Raw genomic sequence first — 13444 nt, 5'->3', positions numbered from 1 at the left:
TCTGTGTCATTCTTCTGGTTGCACCATTTGCAGGATGAATCAGCAACAGCCTTCAGTCAGTACCCGGTGTCCTAGTTACAAGTTAATTTTCTGTGTGAGTATCTTAATGTTTTATACTAATGAGAACATGACGATCATGAACCCAGATGCTTAGGTTCATACTCTATTTTTATAAATCTACTGAGTCTTGGCTTGTTTATTTTTGGTGAACTATATTTTATGCAAATTAAAGCTCAAATAGCTGGGAGCCTTCTGGTTTTGCTTCATAAGTTCCTTTGTCTTCAGTAACTTAAAAAGAAAGTCAACTGCTTCAGTGCGGATGTTATATGCCCTATACATACTATTCCAATGTATCCTAATCAAGTTTATAATGTAAGATACACATCAATCATCAAATATATATTTATAGATGTGTTTATAAATATGCACATGCACAGGCATATGCTTATTTACATAGAGGGCTTCGTGTGCACTATCTGCTTGGATAGCATTCATCCTGATAGAACAGAGTGCAGTTTTCTAAACAAAAGCTGCCTCTTGGCAAAAAGAATGTACGTAATATGTATAACTACACAAGTAAATGAGAAGTGTAGTAAAAGACATCTGCCTAGGTCAGGGTCATTTGCTCAGGGGCATGATTTAGTGGTGGGCTGTTAGAATTGGTTAATATGGTTAGGTCGTGATTGGACTTGATGATCTTTGAGGTCCTTTTCAACCCAGACCACTCTATAGTTCTATGATGCTATGGTTCTATGAACAATATGTTTGGAAGGTGGACTAGATGATCTTTAAATTTCCCTTCCAATTCAAGTATGATTCTACGAGCAGACCTACTAGACTCAGCTTTCTGCTATGAATGGCAAGAAGTATGTTCAGTTTAAGAAGGACTTCTACAATAGATGCAGATGGTCTATATATGATGTAAGTTATAGACCATTATGGTTGTCCAGATTAAGTACTTATGGTCAACATATGGCTTGCAAATTAGTGCTGATTTATAGCAAAATAAGAGAGGGATATTACTTTGTGTATATTACAATCAACAGCAGTCTTCACTGTTGCAGGATGAGTACCACTAGGTGTGAAAAAGCAGTGATTTTAAAAGAACTGCATTACCTTTGGGTTTTGGAAGTTGCTGCTTTTTTCTCGGGGGGGAGGGGGGGACGATTTTCGTTATCGTCCTTGAAGATTTTCATATAATTAGCAAACATTCCAATGTTCTGTTAAAACTTCTATTTTTCAAAAGTAAGTTACAGAAGAAAAAGGATCATTTAGAAAACTCTTTACATGTCTAAGCAAATTAATCTTGCCAACTTTTAAAATCATGTTGAAGGCACTAAAAAGTGACATTCAGCCTCCTTGTCTTCAAGCATGCATACAGAAGCATCTATTATTGGGTCAGGTACCTAGGTTTCCATTGCAGCCAGTGGAAATCAGATATAGCCAAAACGAATAGCTCGACAGATTGCTGATGCACTCAGCACTCTGTTTTACAATTATAGACATCACTGATCTTCCTTGGAGATACTCAAAAGCCACGTGGATGTTGACCTGGCACCTAGGTGTCCCTGCTTGAAGAGGTTACACCCAATGACATCCAGAGGTCCCTTCTAGCCTCACCTATTCTGCACCTCTGTAACTCTGTAATCCATGGACAATGCTGACATTTTCAGGCACTATTATTTCATTAACTCAAAAGGATTACTTTCAGAGCTTAGGGAGACTTAAAATATGTCTACACAGTAAATAGTGCCAGGGCTTAGGCACTGGGAACAGTTTGTCAATGCCTTTTAACGTGTGCTACAATAACTACCTGTCTAACTCTCATTCAAACAAAATCCAAGCATGGTTCAAGAATCAGCATGGGTCAGAGGCCATCCCCAATGAACAATTTCAATGCAGTCAGAACAGGTTCACAGCTTATAAATCACTAAACTAAATTATCAGTGCTTACTCCAGACTCATCTTTCCAGGCTCCATTTGGATTCCTAGCAGTGTCCTTTGTGAGATGTCTTCAAGAATTCCAGGTGCTGTGGAAGTGAATAATTCCTGGGATTTGGCTGGATATCCAAAAAATTACACATCTGGAGATAGTGCAGCACCAAACCTGCTCCCCTGATGTATCAAATCTTATGTAGATCTGTCATACTGACACATAAGCTACTTCTTAGCAGAGCCATTTATTCCAAACTGAACCTTAAAACAACGTACAGCCTCTTTTTCCAGAATGCAAGATATCCTCTCCTAAGATACTCACTTGAGATGAATCTTTCTGCATTGACATCTTTTTCTCTTTAATCACTATATAGGATATTTAGGATATATAGGATTAGTTTATAATAGGCATCATACGTGAAAACTTTTTAAAAAGTAATCTCACCATTCAAATCTAAATAAAGTTATGTAAAAAAAGAGAATGCTACCTGCTTTCTATAATCCTGATCAATAATAATAATAATAGGCCCTGGTTCTTTCAACAACTGAGTGAGAACTAATATAAGGAAACCTTTTTAACACAATTTAACTTCCTTTGAGGAAGGTGAGTTTGGGCTTTGCAGATCTGTGGAATATAAAAGAGCTATTGAGCAGTGAGACAATGGCATCTTCTTGGGATTACAAGGAATAATAGAGAGAACCTACCTTTGTCTATCATTTAATTCCCAGATGTACAGCCTGGTAGCAGCACTAGGACATAATGAGTCTGCTCTGCTATTTGCTTGGCTGTGGCTTGGAGCCAAGGAGTCATTTTGCCCGAGATACAAAAGACACTCTGTCTGCACAGAGATCCCTGCATCTTCCCAACACGTTTCCTCATACATTTTGTGAACCATCTTTCCCCTCCCCTCTCCCTCTGTTATGTTAGCTGCGAACTGCAGCGAAAATCTGTCTGTGACAGACACTCTTGGTACTTGGTCAGCTGTCACACAAGCGTGAGGTGAAAGACTTCAAATATGGCATTGGTATCACAGATACACACACACACACGATGCACGCACAGAGAAACAGCCATCCCTGGCTGCTGCTCAGATCCAAGCAGGGGAAAAAGGAGAGTGCTCCTATATAAGCCTGAGCTCTGACAAAGAAGGCATAGCTAATGGTTTCATTAAAATCAACTGCATAAGTTCTCAACTCAAAGGAATATTGCTTAATCTCTAGCTGAAATGTTAGCAGCATCTCTGTTCTGTACCCAGAATTCATCTCTGGAACTATTTACCAGAGGAGATTTCCACTTTTTTCCTTTAATGCTACTTACTGCCAAGGCAGCTATAAAGGAGGAAGGCTAGATCACAGAATCATAGAACATCCGAAGTTGGAAAGGACCCATACAGATTCCCTAGTCCAATCCCTGGCTCCACACACTACCCCTCAAAACCAAACCGTGTCACAGTGGTGTCCCAGCGCTCCCTGAGCTCCAACAGCTCAGGCTGTTCCCTCTGCCCTGGGAGCTGTGCCATGCCCACCTCCGTCTGGGGCAGAACCTACCACTAACCCTCCCCTGACACTGCTCCATGCCATGCCCTTGGGCCCTGTTGTTGTCACCAGAGAACATTGCTCAGTGCTGCCCCTCTGCTCCCCTACAGCCTCACATCAAATTCCTCTTCTCCAGGCCCAACAGAACAAAGGAGCCTTGGCCACTCCTCATAAATCTTGTTTTTAGATGCTTCCCCATCTTCATAGCCCTCCTTTGGATGGTGTCTTAGAGTTCTGTAGATGAGAAGATGATGAATGACCCAGTCTGACTTGCTGAACATGAATTGTAAATCATCCCATGGTAATACTCCTCATTCAAGCCTTTACGTGGCACCTGCCAATGCATTTTCATAGCTTTGGCATGGCTAACATCATGTTATTGGTATGTTGCAACCTTACCATGTTAGTCTAAGACACTTTGCTGTGAAGTCACAGTGTTTATCCAACATATTGATTCTCCAAGTGAAATATCCTCTTTGAGTCCATGACAGAAAGCTGTTACCTTCTGCCTGCCAACACAATGCAGCATACAAGGAAACTGATGGAAGCAACTCAGCTGGTCCAGTCAAAGATCAGTTCTTGATAAGTTTTGTTGGTTCTAAGAAGCTCTGATCGTAGTACACAAATTCCAAGACTAACTTTGGTTTTCTTGTGATTCTGAGGATTATTCTAGATAAACCAGGCTACTTGATGGCCAACTGAATTCTACTGCCAATGAACACAAGAGTCAGGACATTTAGATTAAGTGTGAATACATGTAATTATGTCTGTGAACTTGAATCCTACTGCAGGCTTAACCTCAAGATTAGGCTTAACCTGGAGGTATACAAACAAGTTGTTCGTCTTTTTATAAGATTGAAAAAACAGATTTCAAAGATAAATTGGATAAAAGTGACTGACTTTTTATCTTTATTGAGTGTGTCTTGAGTTCTACTGTGTCAACTGGACTAAATGCTTAATGTTTAGCAAGTGACTCTTTATTTCTTTCTGTGAGTTTAATAATTCTTGGCGAGTAGGTTGACCTGATATATCTGAGAGAGTCATTCATGGCTGCCAGATGTAAAAAAAGCTCAACATTTGTGAACCAATAACTGAATTTAAGGCAGTCTATCTTACAGCATCTCAAGATAGTGCCAGACACTGAAGTTGAGGTAAGTAAATTCAACGTATGTAGGAGAGTGACAGAATAAGACAGTGGACTATATTCTTCTGCCTAAACTTTAGTAATTTTAGTAATGTAATTTTGAAGCCATGCAGATATGACAGACAACATCTAGGGAATTCCAAGAGTTTTGAAACCCAGTTGAAATAAGGCAAGATAACTCAGAGTGTCTGAAACAATACGATCCATTAATTTATGTCTAGACATTTAGGGCTATTTTAAGTACTACAGGATGTCCCGCCTACAGTTCATTCCAGAAGGAAAGCCTCTCACAACTGACCTGTAATATCTGTCAGCACCATGCACATGTTTCAGATACGCTGCAGATGTTCATGTTTTGCAATAAAATCCTTTCCTCTGTGTCTGCACTCCTCACTTCCTATGTGTAGATCAGCCTTGAAAGTCATTGTCACACAGCACAGAACTACAAAAATCGTCTGTTTGAGTCACAGAACAATATAGTTACATTCGTGTAGTACAGAGTACAGTCCAAGACAGATAGCTCCACACCAGGCAATGCCAATGTCTCCATGGACAGAGAAATTTTATTCTTCAGTCATGTAATCCAGGCTTGCTCATCTTTCTTTGTATTTCTCAATGAGGATATTCTGAAGAGGGTTCTCAGACCATCACTGGTGGATGTAGTGCATATGAATAAAATCTGGACTATGCAGATATCTCTTCTTATTCTGTTAATTTTTTTTTTTAATCTTTTTTTCTTGTTGTTGTTGCCCAGAGAAGAGAAAGGGAAAAACTGGCTTTATGATATAGAAATTAAGTTCCAGTGGTGACTGAACCACAAACTTTCTGCACTTGGCAAGCAATCGTGTCCTCCTGTTTCCTTTTGTCATTTTATATAAGTAACTTTGCTTCCCTTTTTCTGAAATGATTTGGGTGGAAACATCCATGGGTGCTTATCAAATACGTCTGGAAATAATTTTATCACTGTAATTTCTAAAATCCTGTCCTGCTGACAATACTGATCTTTTTCACTTTTTTTTTTCAGATCCCCTCCTATCCTTACCAATGAGAACCAAAAACACCTATTTTAAACTGCACAAATTCATCCTTCATCTAATGCCAAAGAATTTGGTTTCACTTCCACACATTGGCATTAGGAATTCTCTCCCCTCGTCCTGACTCCAGTTGGATTCTGCTTTTTCTCAGACTGTTTGCACAATTGTGACTTTTCCCAGAATTAGAAACAAGAGCAAACTGTACATAAGCCAGACAGAAGCTATAGAAATTCTGTGTAAAGAGATTAAATAATAGGAAAGGCTACTCCATTGGAGTGCACCAAATTTGAATATATTATTCCATTCCTTCACCTGTTAAATTTCTTTCATCATGACAGCAAGGCTGTTACTATTTTTTATTAATCGGTTGAATAAAAATGTAAGTTAAAAAATAAGTAGTGAATAAGACTTCAGTATGGCCATCCAATTATTGTAAGAGGTACAGGCACTTTCAGGACACAGTATGTTTTCAGTTAGGTGTCAGCTTCAGGATGCAATTAAGCATATCCTAAAGATACATATTAATTTTCAAATTCTATAAATAAGAGGAGTCCTCCACAGATGTGGATGCATCTATGCATGCTTAAATGAATTCAATTTCTTGTACATAAATGCCTTGGTGCATGCAGTCTTAATGGTCTTTATATTTTCTTCAGAGCTGTTCAGCATCTGTCCTAATAAGACTAGTTTTAATTCAAAGAGGGTGTAACTATATAACATCAATATAAGAGTTGGTCGCAGTTGTAATGCTGTGCATACTGCAAACACTTCTTAAAAAGAAATGCAATGCACAATTCAGTAACATCGTCTCTACTTCTCTTTTAGCCTGTCATCACATGACTATCTTTGCCACGGCACTTCTTCAGGTTTGCATCGTGCACGCCCTTTACCACTGAATACCTAGGGGGAAAAAAAAAACAAGGCACAGCTTTTATTACCTCTATTATGCATGGGATTTAGGTGATGAGAGGGAGTACTACTGTAGAAGCCATTTGGAATCATGCCCAGGTACTTGATGGTATTGTATTTTTAATCCACAAGAGGAAAATAAATTATTCCCAAGGATTTTGAGACTTCTCAATAAAACTTGAAGAACACTGCTCATAGAAATTATAAAGCCTATGACTAGTCTAAATATGCTCTTGAACTCTGCCTGTACACAGTATTAAGACAGAGCCTATTTGTGAGACATAGGCAAAAAAGATTTGGGGTTCTTTGCTATAAAAGGCCATGGAGTATAACTGCATTGCCAATAGCAAGGAGATGTAGCCTGACAGAGATATCAAAAAGGTCCACAGAGGATCTGCTGTCTCGTGGAGCCATGTCTTTCTTCAATACACTCCTGAAGAACATAATAAAGAACACATAGGATGTTTGGATTCAGGTTTGACTGTGAGATACTCTTGTCTCAGATCCCTTAATGAGAAAATATGTTTACCACTAAAGCCAATGAAATAATGACTGACGGTTCCAATCAACTTGCTTTGAGTGAATGCAGAAGACATGTAATTGGCAGGAGGGGAAGGAAATGAGAGTTCCACTGGTCTAGACATGCAGCATTCCTGGAAGGTACTGGATTTTTTGAACAATTCTTTGGGCATTTAACTTCACTGAAGGATCTAATGTTCAGTGAAGAGTAAGAAATATTTTTAAAACATAAAAATCCAAAGAATGCTCATTTTCCATCATCATTTCCAAATCCAAAGTAGATATTCCAGATGTTCCCTTCTCTTAAGTTCGTTTTATAACCTGGAAATTTAATTTTGTTTTAAGTTACATTTTTCTCGGTAAACGTCTAATAGAAATATAACCTTTCTAAATAACTGTACTGCTGCCAAATGCATTCGGTATGGCAGAGCTCTGAAGTTACCAAATAAAAGAGCTGTTTAACTTTCTTCTAAGTTACGCTTGCTTAGAGTTATTGACTTTGGTATTCTATGAAGAGATATAGAAGAGCTTGTTTTCTCCATACAGAAATTAGGGATGACGAAGGACAAAGACTTATTGACACATAAAAGAACCAGAATCTTCTCCCGATTGGAATCACTGTGTCTTGGTGATTGATTTTGCAACTCGGCTGTTCCTAGAGATACCACGTGGGGCCTTCAGGCTGCTGTTTTCTAAAGTTTGTGCTTAATGGCACTGTTGTGCCAACAGTTTACTGTTAAAACTGAGGCCTGGGGAAGTGAGGAAGAAAGGTGTCATGTTTCTTCCAGGAGTATTAATATACTTTTTAAGCTCAATCATGGATGCAAAATGCGTATCAGGCATATGATCTGAATTACCTCCCTGAGATAAATGCAGATGATACGTAGAAAAGAGCACACTTTTGTTCAGGGTAATAAAAAAATGATATCCTCAAATAATTGAGATCATTTTAGAAATGAATGTGACTGATTGTGTCTAATATACCACTGGGAAAGCTGCCAGGAACTCTCTTTGGCCTTTAAAAGAAATACATTTATTGACTGCTCCATTTGCGTAATAGGCATGAAACTCCAGATGGGCACTTGGGCTCTCATCTTATGTTGGACAAAAAAAAAAAAAAAAAAAAAAAAAGAGAGAGACAACTCTACCCATTCATGGTTCAGGATTGGAAGAAATATTTTCTATGAGAATGGTGAAGAACTGGAACAAATTGTCCAGGGAGGTTGTGAGTTCTTCATCCTTGTGTATTCAGCTTATAAGGCAAGGTTTTGGTAGTTGGGGGGATGCAGAGGCGGTCACTCTGAGAAGAGTCCAGCAATTGACTTACTGGGACAGTCCTTGGAGAGCTGCAACCTGTGGGAAGCCACATGGGATCAGTACTGGGGAAGAACAGCATCCATAGGAGCTTACATGGACCAGAGGCAGAGTGACAGTGGAGGAGCAGCACAGTCAAAGCACTATGGACTGACCCCATTCCCTGTTCCCCACTTACCTGTCCTTCTGCATCAATCAGCTGGAGAAGGTAGAAGGTGGATAGTAGGAATGGTGGTTTTTGTGTGCTTTTAGTCCTCATTATTCCACTCTGTTATTAGCAATAGGTAATAACTACATTCATATACCTGTAATTAATCTGTTTTGCTGGTGACAGTAATTGGTGAGTGATCATTCTGTCCTTACCTCAATCCATGAGTCTTCTTCTATCATATTTTCTCCTCTTCTTTTGAGGGGGGAAAGGACGTGGTACTTTCACACTGACAGCTAGCTGATTTCTATCACGCTTCCCTCACACTGCTGGCAAGAAAAGAAAGAAAAGAAAGAAAATTCTCTTCTCCTCATCAGCAAGAAATATTCTGTCATGTCTTAGGAAGCAGTGTATGATTCTATGATTCTTCCTAGGATTCTAGGTCAGCCAAGTTTGTTCTCTAAGTAGAAGGAAAGTGAAATCACATACATCTTTAAAGATTAAAACTAATTTTTAGGTTGATAAACCTAAAAGAAGGCTTTGAGTAATCTGGTCCAGTGGAAGGTATCCCTGTCTATACAGGAGGATTGGAACTAAATGATCTTAAATGTTCCTTCCAACATAAACCATTCTATATTATTCTATATTACTATTCATAAACTTAGATGAGATTAATCCTGATCTATGGTAACAATGTTTTTTTTTTTCCTTCACTGAGTCCTCAGCTAATTCTTTCTGGAGCCATGAAGTGGCACAATACCAGGAACAGCAAGACACCTGGAGACTGTCTTCTACACACAGTAATATTCTGGTGTCAGAGTGGGGTTTGGAGGTTTTTGTGTTTATTCCTACAATCTCCTCTCAGAGCCATGGTGCCTCCTCTGTGTCCTCCAGCCAAATTGCCATCCCTGTGATATAGCTGAAATATGTGACCTTCATGTCCTAAGATGATAACTTCAGTCCAAATTTGGTGACTACACTCTCTTTCAATATTTATGCCCACTGTCCTAGTGAAAAAAAAACCTCATTTGGGAAAATGCAATTCTTCACAGAAGAGAAAGCTGCAATAACATTGGGAACATGATACAGATACATATCTTTCCCTGGTTTCTACATTCATTGTAACTGCTCTCAGTTTGTCCCAACAGGTATGAGGTCCACATATTTTGTGCATGCAGTGCTCCAAAATGCCAACCTAGCCTGCAGACACTCTGAATTAAGAGCTGAAGATTTCATCAGTTGTAATCTCCTATCATACATTGTGCAGGCAGAAATGTGTAAGCACAGGAAATAGAGATCCAGTTCACAGATTTGCCACAAAACATTGCTTCAGGAAAATTACTAAGAAATTACTAAATTACTAAGAAATTTTGCTATACTTTGTCTAGACCAGCCCAGGCTCCCTCTGTAGCCAACAGGAACAGAACTATACTGCTGGAACTTGAGTTAGGTAAGGTAGGTGTCTAATATGGCAAAAAGGAACAGATTTTATGTTGACTATTGAGGTAGTCTAGACATATCTTCTGTGCTAGATATGCATCATCTGGGCATCTAAAGACACAGAATCACAGCATAGCAGAAGCTGGAAGGGACATCTGAGTCCATCTAGTCCAACAGAGTCTGCTCCAGCAGAGCCACCCAAAGCAGGGTGAACAGCATCATGGCCAGGAAGCTTTTGAAGATCTCCAAAGAGGAAGCCCCAACATCTTTGGCTCCTAAGCCAAGGCTCTGTAACCCACACATCCATTGTGTCCATTGTCTCTGGTTCTGGCACTGTGCATCACAGAACAGCGATGGAGAACAGCTTCATCCTCTTTGCACCCTTTCATTAGGTATTTACAGACATCAATAAGATCTCTGTGAGGCTCCTCTCCAGGCAGAACAGTCCCAGTTTTCTCATCCTCTCTTCACAGAGAGGAGAGGAATATGAAGTATGATTCTTTATGTAGTTTATTAGTGCTTTTAGTTCACCGTGTGATCACTTCTGGGTTTCTGTTCTCAACTGAGAAAGCATTTTAGAAGATTCTGTAAAAATGAGAGCAAATGAATGATCTTCTTCCTAGAGGGAGTATATAGCAATCAGACAAGACAAAAAAGGGACACAGACAAATAAATAGAGATAATAAAGGCAATCTGTAAGATAATATCTGTAGACTAGACCTACCTTACTGCAGTGAAATATATTGTAGTCATCAGAACAAAGAAATTGCATAGAAGATCCAGGGATAGTTCTACAAATGTTTACTGATGACTTTCCTGCAACAAGATAGAAGACGCTGATAATTTACCAACTGTAGGGTGCAAGTCAGCACTAGAGGCTGAGGAAGTTGAAGTCCAAAGGAGAAATGTCACGAGACAGAGAGGGGCTCTCCAGATTTAAATACAAATAAAAGAAATAAGTAGCCGTTAACTGATAAGATGAATTTGACACAAAAGCTTTAAGTAACATAAGAAATTGTATTTATATTAGAGGTGCCAGTCATGCAGGCCCCTTTTAAGTGCCAGAGACTTCATGTGATTTACTAGAGAAGTGAAGTTTAGATAATCATGTTTTCTAAGTACATAAGCAGTTTGCTTTTGCAGTGGATGCGATTAATTTCATCAACCTTTAGGCATTTTCAATATAGAAGTCTACAGCTGAGTTAGTTGCTCTAGGCTTTATCTAGAGAAAATGAAGTACAACAGGCATTTTTATGTTTTTGTGGGTATAATCTATTTTGGCTAAGTAACACAGGATAAAATGATTTACATCTTGGATGTGTCCATTTTTCTCTATATGCCACCAAGAGAGTTGCGCCTGACTAGTTTCAATGACATCAGAGAAGATAATTTCCCCAAATTTAATGAAAACATCCAGCCAGGCATAAAAAAAAAAAAAAAAAAAAAAAAAAAAAAAATTGATATTTTCAGGGGAATGAGGCAAGAGATTAGTAGATCAACTTTTATTAAACATTCAAGAATTCACATGTCTTTCCTAGGATCTTTTTGTAACAGTAAACCCAGTATTGAATTTTCTGATTAGGGATAACAAGGCATTTCAGTTTTGTGAACTGCACATAACGTAAATACCAAAAACATATCAGCACAAAGAAGTAATACGATAGAAGAATGTTACAGACTGAAGTATTAAAATTAAAAAGCTACTGGCAACATTATCTAGTACAATAATGAAAGCCCAATAGTTCAACTAAGAAGTTAAAAAAAAAGATTGGGAAAAAAGATTTGTTGAGATCACTTTGTTAGCTCTAGCAGAATGAGGCAGTCAGTTAAGAGTCTGGCAGACCTTAAGTTTTCTGTATATAGTGAATAAGAGGAGCTTATAGAAAGACATGATTTATCATCATCCCGCATTCCATGCTCCATGAGATAAGGCTATAAAGGTCACTGCAGGAACTGCAGTAATACAGATGCAATCCTTATCCTACTCTTTTTTTTCCCCATGCTCTCTGAGCCAGGCGTATGAGAGTAGGGGAATATGGACCATCCTGAAAAAATAAACCAGGGAGAGCTCACAAAGAAAAGCCAGTGGATTCATCCCAAGGGCCAAAACTAGTGTTAACACTGTAAAATATCCTCATTAATCTGGGTGATGGGAATTATTCCAGATTTGCACATGGTATAAATTTGAGAGGAGTGGCTCATGCTGTAGCTGGTTGTGCAGTCGGTCAGAAGGACTTCAAAAGGCTGGAGAAATTAAACAACAGGAACCTCGTGGATTTAAACAAAGGAAAATGCCAAGTGGAAATATAACCTCATACATGAGTACCTACTGGGGATCGTGTGTCAGGAAAGCAAAGATGAAAGACCAAGAGGCTTTGGTGGACAACAAGCTGGACATGAGCTAACAATATGCTCTTGTGGCAAAGTTGACCAATAGCATCGTGGGCTGCAATAAGCTGAGAGCTGCCAGCTGGTCAAGAGAGGTGATCTTTCCCCTCAGCACTGAGTGCTGAGTGCAGATCTGAGCTGACCAGTACAAGAAAATGTGGATATATTGGAAAATGTTCAGTGAAGGCCCACAAAGATTTTTAAGGGTCTCAAGTGTTTCTCACATGATGAAAGGATGAAAGATCTGGAACTGTTCAGTCTGGAGATGAGAAGGCCTCCACCAAGAACCGAGTGCTCTGAGAAAGAAAAAATCAGCTGAAAACAGATGAGATCTAAGGTTTGGAAATGCAAGGAATGGAAATAGAAATTAGAATTCTTTTACGAAAATAAATTATTATATCAATGTCTCTATTATGAGATTGAGCTATAGAACAAGAGAGATAATTTCTAAGCCTATAATTATGCATGCATGTTTTTGACTGTCAAGCTAATAAGGTATAGGAGTATATGAAACGTCATGGTAGAATTTCTATTCAGAGAAATGTTGCAATAGGTTAGGAAGCTGTTCTGAATCATTTTTAGACAGGTTTCCTACAGAGGTGATTGATGCCCCATGCCTGTCAGTGTCCAAGACACATTTGACAATGCCTTCAAAAGCAGTTTTTTAACTTTTGGTTTATGCTGAAGTAGTCAGGCAGATGGACTAAAAGATTGCTGAAGGTCCTTTTGAACTCTTCCATCCCATTCTCTCCTATCCCATCCCGTCCCATCCCGTCCCATCCCATCCCATCCCATCCCATCCCATCCCATCCCATCCCATCCCATCCTTATTCTTTTCAAATGATTGTGCTAGTAACATTTGTTTTGTCATAAAATAATTAGGAGTTTCCACTACAATTAATTAAATGATCATGCTTGATAGCAACTAAAACAAGTTTATACTGGCACCCTTCCAGTGTAAATAAGATGAAATTATACAATCATAGAATATTTTTTGGTTGTACAGAACCCCTGAATTGCTATTCTACACTAGTATTGAAGACATCATTAACTTGAAGCTTAGATTAGTTTAATCAG

Source organism: Lagopus leucura, unplaced genomic scaffold, assembly GCF_019238085.1.
Source record: "Lagopus leucura isolate 7727_CA_CO unplaced genomic scaffold, USGS_WTPT01 Super-Scaffold_100038, whole genome shotgun sequence".
NCBI lineage: Eukaryota > Metazoa > Chordata > Aves > Galliformes > Phasianidae > Lagopus > Lagopus leucura.
This window is presented reverse-complemented; position numbering follows the sequence as displayed.